At 32.7% G+C, this 15373-nt stretch overlaps 1 pseudogene; it reads right to left on the bottom strand.

Annotated features, from left to right (window-relative positions):
• Positions 1-10974: 10974 nt before the first annotated feature.
• The window catches only part of LOC149542619 (LEAF RUST 10 DISEASE-RESISTANCE LOCUS RECEPTOR-LIKE PROTEIN KINASE-like 1.1), a 93344-nt pseudogene continuing 88945 nt past the window's right edge, over positions 10975-15373 (bottom strand).

Raw genomic sequence — 15373 nt, 5'->3', positions numbered from 1 at the left:
AAAGGTAGGAGAATGCCCAAAGGAGATGTCTAAACTACCAATAAATAGCCATTCAATGAAAATACAACAATAATGCAAGATATGATACCAAAATTTTTATTCATGGATATAACTAATTACATACAATATGCCTAGCTATAAGGCCTTCCAAGTTAGGGTCAAATACAAACAAAAATTACAAAATCCATTCTGCAAGATCTAACAAGCTCCACTTACAAACTCAGCTCCAACTAGTCTAGATCCATAACTATATAAGAACACAAGAAAATCCACACTTGTACCCTTAGGTCCACCAAGAAAATCCTTTGGTTCTCAAACCACAACCCTAGCTCTTCAAAATTTGCATTTACAAAATCCCTTTCACTCCTCTGAATGAATGAGTTCTCCTATTGACTAAAGACTCCACAAAACCCCTTACTTATACCCAACCAAGCCACAAGTTGGCCTAGCTTATTAAAAACTAAATTAAATCCCTTACATTAAATATAGGTTGAGTTACAAGTTTTTTACAACACTAAATTAAATACCCATACAGAAATCAAATACCCAAACTTGGCTCACAAACAACTTGACACTCACAAGAACCAATAAAAAATTGATTGTTAACAAAACCAAGTTGAGCTCCAAAACATTGCTGAAAAAAAAAAGTGTATGCTAAGCTCCTAGAACATGCTTAGCTCCATAGTGTATGCTATGTTCAGTATGTCAAGCTCCTAGGCATAAACTATACCAAATAGTGATTGAGCATCACTTCTTTGGTGACCGACTCCAAAACTCCAAGGCCAAACTCCCTCAACTTGCAAGATTACAAGAAAATGTAGGATTGAAAGAAAGTGTAAGATGCTCCTGTATCAATGAATAAGGACTAGGATGATTCTTAGTTGATAGCACTGTGGAAGAAAAATGAGAAACTAAGAGGCTAAATAAATGAAGTTGTGGGCCCTATTGACCTAGAAATCCCATATATTTCTCTTGTGATGACAATAGAGAGAAGAGGAATAGAGGAAGCACAATTAGATCCATTTTTGGAAGCATGTCAACAATGGCATGATAAGTTTGAGGAGAATGGTGTATAGATAATACAAGGTAATTTGAACCTATTGTACCACATCCAGTTTGGTACCAACAAGTTGGTTTCCATAGTGAACCAAGATTTTGGGCTAATGGGTAAGGTACATACCTAGGCTAAAGACCTACATGCAATGAAATCATATCATATGCTAATGGAACTATATACTACTAAGGAGCTAGAAAAGCTTGATAAATGAATTAAGAATATATCAATAGGGAATATGATTATGGAAGGATTACATGCAGAGATCTATAGGCTTAAGGATTAGAATGAAGAAATTTTTTTGGAAGTGAAAACATACTACAACTCTACTTGCCTTGAGATTTTTGAAGATGAGGCTTAGATCAAGCTTATTGTGACATAATCAGTGGTCCAACAATTCTTAGGAACATTTAAGGATGCTTCATTAGATGAATACATAAGATAAGGATTCAAGACTAAGGAGGTATTGTTGGAGCCAAACACAAAGCTTTAAGATTTTGTGGCAACTTTGATTGGAGTTAGTAATTACCAACAATCAGTAAAGGATAAATATGAAGCTTTGGATTTTCTAGAAGCTACTCAAGTGGTAGAGATTATAGAGAAGTTTAAGAGCAAATATCCAACCATAATTTTAGTGTAAAGAGGGAAAAAACCTAGATGTTGGAAGTTAAGTTTTGACATTTAGGAAAATTTTGGATTTTTGGAACCTATCACCAAGTGTGCAAGTGTGCATGTGCTCTTTTCATATAGGTGCATCGATAATTTTGAGTAAGAAGCAGTGCACCAATAGTTAACTACTAGTTTCTAATTTAGAGCATTCCATGCACTAAATGCATTTTGACGATGGTTCAACTTTGAGAAATACCTAGAGAAGGCCATGCTTCCATTTATAGAGCTTCTATAGACTCCTAGATCATCTTGTAACTACATTCTTCTTATTTCTCATTCTTTTATTCTTTTCTGTCATGTAAAGGCTCATGCACCCATTAATGAATATAAATAGGGGTTAAGACCTACTTAGCACCATTTAGAGAGACAATTTTTATATAATTATAGTTTAGCATGTGTTTTCATTTTAAGAAATCTTAATCCTAACATATAGGGAGGAGATTATTTCTTATAAATAAATGGATGTAATATGTACTCTAGGCCATTATTTTGATTAAATAATATGTTCTATTGGTGCTCTCATTCTGAGTGTAGTTATTCTAGTTGGAGTGTGTTATTTTTGTGAATTCATGTAAATGAATAATAGAGCCAATGATTTTATTATGTTGTTATGATTTTACAATCTTTTACTTCTGGTGTTTGTGTTGTGTTAACGAATTCCATTGATGTAACAAATTGAAGAAAAGATCACCTATTGACCTTGCATAGCATCTTGTCTCACATGAGAACACTTTACATGGCCTTGTGATTTGATGAAATGTGAAGCACCTTTCAATTTATATTGAGTTCCCATTGATGATTACATTAATGGAGTTAAGGAAGCACTACTCCTATTTTTATTGGTTTCCTCCCCGATCATTTTGATGATTTAATTCATAGACATGTTGTTACCATTGTTTTTGTCCATTAGGAATTTTCCTTTCAAGTTATTTTCTTTAAACCCTTGCTACCTTATCTTTGTTATTTTCTTTGCTAACACTTGGTTAAAATACAAATTCATATAGTTACATTAATAACTTGGATTCATCATAAAACAAAAATTATCAAAAATATATTTCTTTTGTGGTTACTTTTATCAAATAGCAACATATCAAATAACTTATCTTCAATTGAGTGGATTTTTATAGGATGTAAGATCACTTAGAACCTTGGAGTTTATCCTAGATTAGCTTTTCAAGGGAGGATTTTGAAAGGATTCTTGCCATTCAACATCATGCAATGATAACTCAATATAAGTGGTGCTAGAATGAGGACCCACAAACCATTCGGATAAGAAACACAACTTTTTGTTTGGAAATTTTGTTGTATTCAAAAGTTCAAAATTTTTTCCATCCAACACTATCAGAAGGTGTGTAGGTGCATAGGTCTGCTATTTTGAAAGAGTGCACTTCTACAGAGGTGCACTTTTCAAGGATTGATGCAATCTTGAAGATCCTAACATCCCATCTCCATTTTAACAAGCTTTAAGATATTCACCTGGGCACACAAGTTCCTAGAAATAAACCATTTTCACAAGCCTCATAGTGATAAAGGATTACCAAGAATTCTACCACTTCTATTTCAAATTCCATCATCTTCTTTAGTTCCACCTCCAAATCAACCTCCACCTATTGTTCCACCAAATCCTCCACTGATGACCTTCTTGTTAAGCATTAGATTCACCAATTAACTTGCAAGGTGTACTTAATGACCTTCCCAAGAATCCTAAGAAATTATGCCCAAGGTTCATCTATGGAGAAACATGAACATTAGAGCACCATATCAATGTATTCAAAGAAATATACAATCACAAATAGGTAAACGAAGAGAATGTGGTCCTCTTTTTATTCCCATACTTGTTGGGAGAAGTTGTCTTTAATTGGTATGTGAATTTTACACCAAGAAAATTATGCCACCTTTTAAAAATTTTTCCTTGAGCAATTTAAAACATTTGTTAACCCAACCATGATATATCAACAGTTTATATCAATCAAGAGGGATCCAACAGAAACCATTTCACATTTCAACCATCGATTTCACATGGCTTACCACAAGTTGGAGACAGTCTACACCATACTAGTTGAAGTTACAATCTAGATTTATTGAAATGCTATGGATCATCTTATGACTATTTTCTTGAGAAGACTGTCTACTACAAACATTGATACATTAGACATTTTTTTCTCAAAAGAAATTACCCTTACTTAACAATCTAATCCTAATGGAGGAGGATTAATGGTCCCATCTCAAGCTACTTCAATAGTACTAACATATCCGATTGGAGCATAAGTGATGCCTAGTCAATTCATTCCAATGAATCTAATTTCATTACAAAAGACACTAGTTGTACTAATTTTGGCAAGAACTTATCCAAAATATGAACCTCCAAAAGATACTTTCTTTGAGTAGAAGGCAACCACATCCGTTGAAGCTAGAAATAATGTTGCATCTGAGATTGGCCAAATGAAGAAGACCATGTCTCAAATTACCAACAAATTAACCTGTTTGATGTTGTCATAAGTGCAGAACAATAACTTGTAAAGAATGAATGCATGCCCTTACAACAACAATTATGGTCAAAATTACAACAAGAATTTCAATGGAAATAACAATACAAGGAACAATTTCAATCCTTTAGATTGCAACAATGGTTTCCAAAGATAAAATTGAAAATGGAACACCTATCCAAACAATGGAAGTATCCCTATAGATAACAACAAAAATACTTAGTTTGGAGACATCAATCAATATGATAGTAATCAAAATGTACCCAATTATGATGGATCATATTTCAATAGAAATCAAGAAGTGAACCAAAATTCACAAGGCAATAATAATAAGTCCCCTATGTATTTCAATACTTTTCTATTAGAATCTTATGATTTTCCATAGAATCTAGGGATGGAAGAACAAGTCAATGAAGAATTCACTTTTCCATTCATTCAAGAATCAGATCCTCAACAAGAAGAGATGCTTACTTTTCAAAATGACAATCATAATACTTATAATTTCTAGAACTGAAGGGAACCCATGACTAATGGGATTCCTCCTACTTTACAAAAAATGTCTCAAGATCCAAGGGCCAATAACAATCTAGTACTTACCAGAGCATTCTATGTTGGACAACAAAATCAAAACCAAGGAAATGTGCATACAATCCTCAAGAATCCTTCTTGGTCAACTAAGAAGTATAGTGTAGTGGAAGATTTAAATAGAAAAAAGGCCAATATATCCTTTTTAGTCATGCTAAAAAAATTTCCTATTCAAAGGGAAGCACTAATAAAGACTCTTGATCATACAAAGGAAATTCCTAGTATAGGTCCTCAAACGATAGTATCATAACAAGTCAACACTTTTGAGGCTATGCCAACCATGTATAAAGACAAGGCCAAAGTGCCTTCTTCTTGCTCAGCATCAAAATATTTGGATGAAACATGTAAAATTGTCTCATTGATTTAGGAGCTTCTTATAATGTCATGCCACTTTTGATAGTTCAAACATTAGGAGTTACTCCTCAACCTATGAATTGAATAATGATTCAACTTGACAAGATGAAAGTAAAATTTATTGTGGTATTGAAAGATGTTGGAATACACTGTACTACAAACCCTAGAATCCAAGACATCGTAGACATAGATGTGGTGGAGATCCCAGAAAGATATAGATTTTTTCTAAGTAGAGAATGGACAAAATTCTTAAGAGGATGTTTCTCAACTAATTTTACTCAACTATGGCTACCTTGGAAATGACTAAATAATCATATCAAGATCAACACTAAGCCAAAACTGAAGATGATGATCATAGAATACAACACACCAATTGAGGTAGCATTTTTTCAAGATGATTTAGGTTCCTACAAAGTGATGGCCCTCGACATAACTTCAACTAAGAGACTAAAAAATCTAAATAAAGAATCTATGACCCCTACCCCAAAAGAAGAGGTCATGAAAATGTTTGCAAACTTATAATGGCAATGCGAAGTATAAGACCCAAAATTTTTTATTCTTCCAACATTTTGTAGGCTACACAAAGTAAGTCATTCATAATTTTAGTGCTCACATTGCCAAGAAGAAATCACCTGGGTAATGACTTAGCTAATGCAATTATAAAATGGTCAAACTCTAAGAGAGATACAAGAGGAAATATCAAGTTCCACGTACACATATGAAGTCATGAACAAATTTAAAGAGGAAAAAAAGATCTTAATGTATCATATAGTGACACCTCTTCACATGGTGGGGGTTTATCTTTTCCTCCACTAGGGATGATGAAACTCCTAAGGAGAAGAGATTTTATAAAAGGTCAAGGTTGGACCTTGGTAGTTGTTCATCCTAAGCCAAAATTTGATAAAATCACATAATTGATTAGGGATATTCAAGATCAACAAGAAAAATAGGTAACCCCAATATCAAAGGTAAATAATAGCAACTTACCAAGTCCACCATGTGAAAGATTACAATGGATCCTAAAGAAACAATCCTTCAAGCTTCAAGTGAAAGAAAATATTTGAACAAATAAACACAAGTCCAAAAGCCCAAAGAATAACCAACTTGGACACTCAGGTTTGACAACTCTAAATGCAAATTAGGAGCCGGTGTAGTTAATGAATTAATTAATCCCAAAGGTAGGTCTTTTATGTAGCATATCACTTACAACTTAGATGTACTAATAATGTTGTAAAGTATGAAGCCTTGATTCATAGACTTCTCTTTGCATTAGAGAAAGACGTCAAAGCTCTCATAATTGAAAGAGACTCTTAGTTGGTCATTAGATAGGTGAAATGAATTTATTCTTGCAATAATAGAATATTACTTGCCTACCATAAAAGAGTTTGGAACTTATTGGAATATTTTGAGGCCTTGAACATAAGGTCCATTATGAGAAAGAAGAACATAGTATTCAATGCCCTTTCCATTTCAGCAAGTGCATTGCAACCCATTCAAATAAAAAAAAACTAAAGAAGTTTTAATTTGAGTTGGTTGTTACCTCATCTATTGCAGACAATGTTACAAACTTCCAAGTCTTCCAAGATGACCAACATATTCTTGAGCTCATTATGTGCAATGTCCTTTTCAAAGGACAAGAAATAGATGATATCCCTAATGATAAACCCAAGCAAGATGAGCTAGAGGATGAATATGGGATTATAAATTTGAAGTCCAATAATATTCCTAATGGGTTGGTAGAGGAACATATCTTTGATTGAGATGAATCAACATGTAGTAAAAAACTATTAAAGAAAATAGGATTAAAGAATGTGATTCATATAATTTGGTTACGGAAGAAGATCCTAAGTTAGTAAGAATCAGAAAGGCATGTAACCCTCAAGAATGAGAAAGTATACTTACATAATAAAAAGATGCCATTGCATGTAGTTATGAATAACTCAAGACATATAATCCTAAAATCATCACTCATCACATTATGTTGAAGCATAATGCCAAACCCTTTCATCAAATATAGAGACCGGTGAATCCCATAATTGGGCCTTTGATAATGAAAGAAATCAAAAGGTCACTTGATGTAAAAATTATCTTCTCAATTCAAAATTCTACATGGGTTGCTAACTTGGTTCCAGTAAGAAAGAACACTAGAGAAATTCACCATTGTGTGGATTTTTGCAATTTGAACCTAGCTTCCTAGAAGGATAACTATCATTTTTTCTTTCTTGATGAAGTATTGCAAATTGTGAATGGGTCTAAAATGATGTATTTTATAGATGGATAATCAAGATACAAACTAGTGATGGTGGATGAAGAAGACAGGTTGAAGATTGCATTTACAAGAAAATGGGGAACTTTTACATACAGAATAATGTCTTTTGGATTAATCAAGACAAGAGCTATTTTTCAGAAGGCAATGGATGAAATGTTCAAAGGGATGATTAATAAATGTATATTTATCTACATGAATGAACTAACAGTCTTTTCAAAATATTAAAGTAATCATGTTGCTAATTTGAGACAAGTTTTGAATAGGTGTTGAAGATATAGCATATCTCTTAATCCTAATTGTGTTCATTTAGGGTTACCAAAGGAATTTTTTTAGGACATGTTATTTTTGACGTAGGGATATCCATTGATCCTGAAAGGATAGAAGAGATTGTTAAATTATCACCTCCTCATAGTAGTAAAGAGATTAAGTCTTTCTTTGGGAAGATTAATTTTGTGCATAAATTTATTAATGAATTTGTTGAGATAGTACACCTCCTCAATGAATTGCTAAAAAATGGCAGAAAAATTGAATGGGTTCCTAAAATAAAGAAATTTTTTGAAGATATCAAAGTAGGTATATCCATGGTTGTTGTACTAATAAGTCTAGATTATGACTTGCCTTTCAAAATCCACTCCTTTACTTCAGAACATTCATGCACTATGATTCTCACTCAAAATAAATAAAAAGAGTATGAAAGACCTATTGCATTCATGAGTTGTCCACTAAATAATGCTAAATTAAACTATTCAAATATTAACAAACAATCCTTCACTCTAATAAAGGCATTCAAGAAATTTCCTCACTACATAGTTAGGAGCAAGGTATATGCAATTGTCCCAGATCCTACTATCAAAACATTACTAATGCAGAATGAGTTAGATTAAAGACAAGGAAAATGGATGGCTATATTAAAAGAGTTTGATTTAGAGATTCAACTAATGTTGTAGGTGAGAGGAAAAGGACTAATTAAGATGATAGCTGATAATGTGATCAATCCTAACAATGAAATCAAATATGATGGAAAAATCAACACTGATAATCAACAAAAGATCATAGTGTCTCAAGTGGATATTGATCTAGGAATAATCATAGATGTATGGTATCAAGATATTGTCTATTATCTTTTTTAGAATCAATACCCTAATTGGATGAATAGTTCCCAATGTAAAGGACTCGAGATGAAATGTGAATTCTATATGCTTCAAGATAGAAAAAATAATAAAATAACATATGAGGGAATTTATTTGAAGTGTTTGGGATTACAAGAACTAAAGGAGGTATTGGAAAAATATCATGATAAGTATGGCATGAGACACAGATCAGCAAAGACTACAACTCACATGATCTTGAGATCATCTTACTTTTGGCCTACCATCTTCAAGGATACATTTTAACATGTACATTCTTGCCAAATTTTCAAACAAGTGCCAATAGAGAGAGACATCCAACTATGCCACTACAAACATTATTTGAGGTATGCCCTTTTGCTAAGTGGGAGGTGGAATTTATTGGACCAGTAAATCTACTATCATCTATAGGACATATGTTCATCCTCATAGATAGAAACTATCACATGTGTTGGGCAGAAGATGAAACTTTTTGAAATTACATAGCACAAGTGGTTATTGATTTCTTAGAAGAATACATTGTCACAAGGTTTAGAATGCCATTCTTCCTTGTATGCAATGATGGGCCATCTTTTGTATCTATCTTTCTTACTCAATGGGCACTAGAAAATTAGGTTATAATCAAGTTCTCATTTTATTACTATCCCCAAGGGAATGGCATGGTTGAGTCCACCAATAAGAAATTGATTAGAGTGATGAAGAAATTGTTGAAGGAGAACCCAAAAGATTGGCACACTTAGCTGAAATATGCATTATGGATGGACACAATTAGGATTAAAAATTCTTTTGGGATATCTCCATACTTACTCATTTACATACAAGAACTAGTATTCTCACTTAATCTCAAGATTCCAATTTTTAAATTTATGAGAGGGTATGATGAGGATGTAGATAGAGTTTAGATCAAACTAATGAATCTCTTTGAATTGGATGAGAAAAGGGAAATCACTTTAAAGCATATGGTGAAACATTAGGCTATCATCAAATGATGGTTTGATAAGTAGGCCATAATAAAATCTTTTAGAATATCTAGCCTTGTACTCCTATAGGACAAGGAAATATAAAAGTTGGGCAACACTAAGTCTCAATGCTTATGGATTGGCCCTTATCAAATTGTAGAAATTTTGGGATAAAATAATTTTAGGGCAAGTTCTCTACAAGGGGAATTGGTTACATTTACAATCAATGTCTAGTTTTTAAAACATTATTTTGAGGACTAAAAGTAGGGGAAAAAAAAACTTTATGCAAGTATGTTTACTTCTTGCATATGTGTTTTCTTTCAGTTGTGTGTTTTCTTTAAAAGTTTTGTCTATCTTTTCTTGCTAGTTTGGGGGTTAGGTATAATCAAGACTCTTTCTTAACACATCCAATAGATCACTCTTTTTGGTTTCAACCACTAGTACATTTTGAAAAATATGTGACTGTGTGACTAGAAATTTTAGTCACACCACTAAAACTTTTAGTCACTTGACTAAAACTGATCACATTTCACTAGTTTCTTACAATGTACAGGCATAGGTGACAAAATAAGTGACTATTTTGGTCACTAGGTAAAATCACAAGATCAATCAAATAGAAATGATTAAATAGAATACCAAATAAATAATTAAATATGTGATTAGAGAATTAGTCACTTAAATAAAAGTAACTTATTAAAATACCAAGTAAATGACTATAAAGTGACTAGATAATTAGTCATACACTCTTATATGCACAAAAGCCATAATATTGTATAATTATCTAGATTGATCAAAGACAAATATAATCCATACAAGACATTTAAAAGATATATTTGCAACCTTAGATGTGATCTAGTTATAATATATTATAGTGACTCATTCATAAGAGCATAATCTTAATTTTTGAGACATCCATAGTCTTATAAAGATGCAAATGTAGAGGCTCTCTTCTATCAAATTATAAAATAAAATAAGAATTCAAGCTTGAATCATTAAAAAATGGTCTCGATTGAGATACATTATAAAGACCACTAGACTTGGAATAATTGCTTCTTGAACCTAACTTCTGATCAAGACTTCTTTTTTTCGATAAGTGGTGATTAAAAATATTTTAATTATATTTTTAAAATTTTAATGAAAGGGAAAATGAATTTAATGCCACTATCAATATAATGCACATCACCTAAAGTATATCATTTATTATAATATTTTCTAACCAACTAAAAATTAAAATCAATTAATTATAAACAAAAAATAATTAATCAAAAGTTATAATATAGTTAACCTTAATAATTTAATTAAGTAAAAAATTCATACAAACTATGGTCGCCAAAAAAAAATGATCAAGAGCACATTTCACACAATTTGTAATGGAAAAAATAAGATTTTCACTTCCCACATTGATTGAGTTCAATGTTTCTCTAGTCAAGGTTTATTCCTAGCAAAAGAGTTCTCTACTTTCTTCAATTGATCACTTGTGAGAAGAAAATATATCACCACTCCTAAATCATAACCAAAAAATTGCCTTATGCATGAAGAGGGGATGAAATTATTCAGAAGTGAGCAAGAAATGTAGCTTTGGATTTGGGTAACATAGGAATTTTTTTCATTTGTCTAGGGCAAGAAGGATAGCTTTGATTGGGGGAAAATAGAAGTATTTGCAGACATTTGAATAATTTCCATTACTTCTTGGATTCAATCTTTAAGTGAGTGATTCTTTTCCCTTTTCTTTCTCAACCACTAGTCTTTTGTTTTATGATACTCATTATCATGTTTAGCTTGTGAAAATCTAGAATTTGACAATTCCTAAATGGTCTTGGTATCATGGTAAATTATTTAGTCTTCTATGAGAAATTTAGTGCCTTAGTCAAGATTTTGATGTGAATTTCATAATTTAACTGTCTATTGAACCATTCCTTCAAAGATTGACATTTGAAAGGGGTTTGAAATGACAAAGGAAGGATGGATAAGGTTAGAACAAGAAAAAATTGAACTTTTTTTTAAGAATACAAGTCTCCACCACTACTATCCATCTGACTTGTTCAAGCTAAACAACTACTTTCATCATATATTTAGGCCTCTCATTTTTCTTCAATGGCAAGCATGAAAACCCTACTTCACAAACCCTCCTAGTCATTACATTTGTCAAGGGATTTGATTCAATCCCAATTCTTTGATCAATGATTTCATACACAACCCCACTTTGGATCTTTGATTTTTCCAAGCATGTGAGGTTAGCTTCTCATCTACTTTTTGCACCATCCTTTACTTTCAAACTATTAATTATCTTAAATAAAACCACCCAAAAACTATACACATCACTTTTATTTGTAAGTTGGCATGATTCATTGCAATCAGGATCAAGATAAAAAGGTGTCAATTGAGGGATAATCGAAACACATGATGGTTTAGTTGACATAGGTCCAAAAAGTCCAAAATTGACAACTCTTACCCTAAAGTCCATGTCTACAAGAATGTTACTAGACTTCATATCTCTGTGAAACATGGATGGATGAAGAGAAAAATAGAGCAAAGCTATATCTGGTCTTGTCTTCCAAGGTAGACCTTGTGGTGTTCTCCCTTTTCCATGTAGATGATCAACTAGAGTGTCATTTGGAGCATACTCATAGACTAGAAGGAGAAAATCCCCATGTTGATAGAAGCCCATAAGGTGAACCAAATTTGGATGTGATAGAGATGATAGAATTCTCATATGATTCAAAAATTTCTCTATATTTATTGAGTTATCCAGATATAGTTTCTTCATTGTAGCAATTTGTCCATTACCTAGTGTGGCCTAATATACATAATGGAAGGATCAATTTCCTATTTGTCCACTCTTATTTAATAAATGTATTACTATTTTGAGGTCATTGTATTTCAAAATTGGTAGTTTCAAACTTAACAATGCTTGTTTTATTTCATCTGCATGAAGGCTATGGGTTCTTGAAGAAGAATCCCTTTTTTTCTTGTAGATTACCATGTAAGATGCTGCTATGGTGAATTATGACAGCATTGATTCATACTTCTATGTGGCTAGCTTTGAGTAGGAGGGTTTTCCCAAGGTATCTCTAGTGTTCTTATGGTTTTGATTTATTTTTTGTTTGTTTTCATGCAATCCTGGTTCAAAAATTAATAGACGGTGGCTTAATTATTTATGATGTGAGTTCATGTTGATAACATGTTTCTCTTTCAAGATCCTTTATGCAACTTCCTTTGTGTGCTTGGTGAATTTGTGTTGTGGGGGCTTGTTGCTCAATAATGGTTATTATAAGGTGGAGCTTTACTTGTTTTGGCACTCCACTACTCTTTGTTTCTCTATCAGTTGAAGGGTGTTAGTGTTGATAGCATCATTACCACATAGTACATTGATTTAGACTAAAAAGAGGGTCAGTGAAAATATAGAGAATATTTTAAGTGGACGAAGAAACAAGCTAAGTCGGTGGTAGCCAAACTATCCAAAATCATTGCATATCAAATTAGTGGTTTGGAGGGAAAAAGCTATAATTATTTAATGTTCGGTGAGAGAGATGGAGAGACTATCCTAGGTTGACACTATAGATATGAATTCCACTAACCTTCCATTAACCAAATCTACTCTATGTGAAAAGTACAATCAATGATGGTAATATTTCTATTAGCCTATGGGGAGACTATATATCTATTAGCCTTCATATTATAAGGGTGAATTTATCTAGTGGCTTCAACTAAGTTGAAGAAGATAGGTTAATTATAAATGGGAATGTTGCGATAACGATGGAATTTGAGAAACTAAAGGAGCAACAATTCTTACCAGCTAGGGTTGCCTTGGAAGGCATCATTAAAGTTTAATGTAAGCTTCTTCTAGTTGGTGGGAGAAACCACTTAGATAATTTTCTATCTAGCTTGGAATAAGTGAACAATCCTTTAAATGGAATGATATTTTTCCATGTAGATGTCATTTTATCATCCCATGTTGTCAAATGTTTTCATTTTTTATCAGACCTAATAGGGCATTATGTGTAGGATGAAGTAAATTTACTAATCATGATTAGACTAGTATGAAGTTACCTAAGGTATGGAAGAATGTATCTTATTGTAATAATAATGCCATAGAAATGGAATTTATAGGTGATTTTTAGTGTGGGTATACACAATGTCATATTTTAAAATGAAATGTTAAAAGACTTGCAATGTTGTGTGCTTAAGCGAGGAAACAGATGCCCTTGTTGCTTTCAAAGATGAGTTGTATCCTTCCCTTAGGTTTAGTTCATGGAATGGACATAATTATTGTGAGTGGAATGGCATTGAATGCAGTAGAGAAGCATCTCATATCATCAAACTTTAGTTTTCAGTAGACCACCATGAAGATCATCTATCAAATGGGATACTTTCTCCAGCACTCTTCAAATTTAATAGCCAATTACTTGAGTAGCAATATTCTAGAAGGTGGATACACTTCTACTTTGCATCATTTCTATTGTTTTTGAATGTGTCCTTCTTCATTAAAATATAATGTAATGTGTTTTCCTAGTCTACATCAATTGAATCACCTTGATCTCAACTTTAGTTATTTTGACAAGAAGATTTTGAAGCATATTTCCTCCATTCACAACTCAACTTACCTCAACTTCTCATGTCTAGGTGTTAATCTAGACAATAGTATTTAGTGGCATTTGGGAAATTTTTTCCAACTACAAGTCATATCTCTTTCTAATAGGAATTATGTCAAGGGTGATTTTTTCTATTCTAGTTATTATTGTGGTCCTGTGGAGAGCTTCGATTTGGATTGGACAGAGAATGTGTAGGGGTTAAAGAATTTGTCACTTCAAGGGGTCTAGTTGAATATGATGGGGGAGAAATTGGAAGCTCATATTTCTCAACTCCAAAATCTGTTAGAATTCTTTAGAATAACTGAGAGGGGGGGGGGGGGGGGGGGGGGGTGAATCAGTTATTCAAGGTCTAAATGCCCTAATAATACTTTTTCTCAAATTATAGTGAGCCCATAAGCTTTTCATCCATTCAAACTTAAATCAATCATCTTAGCAAATTATAGTAAATCAATCTATAGGGATAAAATATGCAAGATCAACACATGACACAATGATTTACGTGGAAACCCAATTTGGGAAAAACCACTAGTAACATGCTACTTAATTCTCACTCTTCTAAAGTGATGCCCTGTTAAAAGCCTATCCTGTTAAAGGCTTACAACACTCTGTTAAATGTGACCTTGTTAGAGGATTTCACCATACTATTAGGAATGGGCCTAGTCAAAGGACTTTAGAACATTCACTTGGAATGTCACCCTATTAAAGGATTTATAACATGGCTATTAAAACAACCTAAGTCCATAGGATTTAAACTATCTATTACAATTGCTAGAGAGTAACAATAATGGCTTTATGATCTGATACAACTTACAACATATTTTGTAGATTTCAAATCACACTTCAGTTCAGTCATTTTGCTTGGCTTTTAATCACTTCAACTTTGACAGCTTGTCATCTCAAGCTTCATCTCCTTGAGTCTTCTTACTAATCATACCAATGCAACCATATTTGTGGTCATCTATTGAAGCAGAGTAATTGTGCTCTCTTACTCCTTAGTAACTCCTTTAGCATTTTATGCTTTCATGCTTGACTTCCTCTCACACTTTTCTTCATGACCTTATGACTCCTTAAATAGAAATCTAGAGTCCCTTTCCCACTCGATTCTTCCTCTCCAATTTTAAAGTTTCAGGTGGATTAGGTAGGGTACAATGTATCTACCCCATATCTTGCTCTTATCTAGAAACTTCGTCTAAAGTCTAGTTGTATTCTCAAAAAGAATTTTACATGATATTCTATGCCACCAGCTCATCACTCTTATCTTCTATTTAATTCATAGAA

This window comes from Cupressus sempervirens, chromosome 8 (assembly GCF_028749045.1).
Source record: "Cupressus sempervirens isolate cs-2001-9-10 chromosome 8, ASM2874904v1, whole genome shotgun sequence".
Lineage (NCBI taxonomy): Eukaryota > Viridiplantae > Streptophyta > Pinopsida > Cupressales > Cupressaceae > Cupressus > Cupressus sempervirens.
Note: the sequence above shows the minus strand (reverse complement) of the source record. Positions and strands in the feature narration are given on the sequence as shown.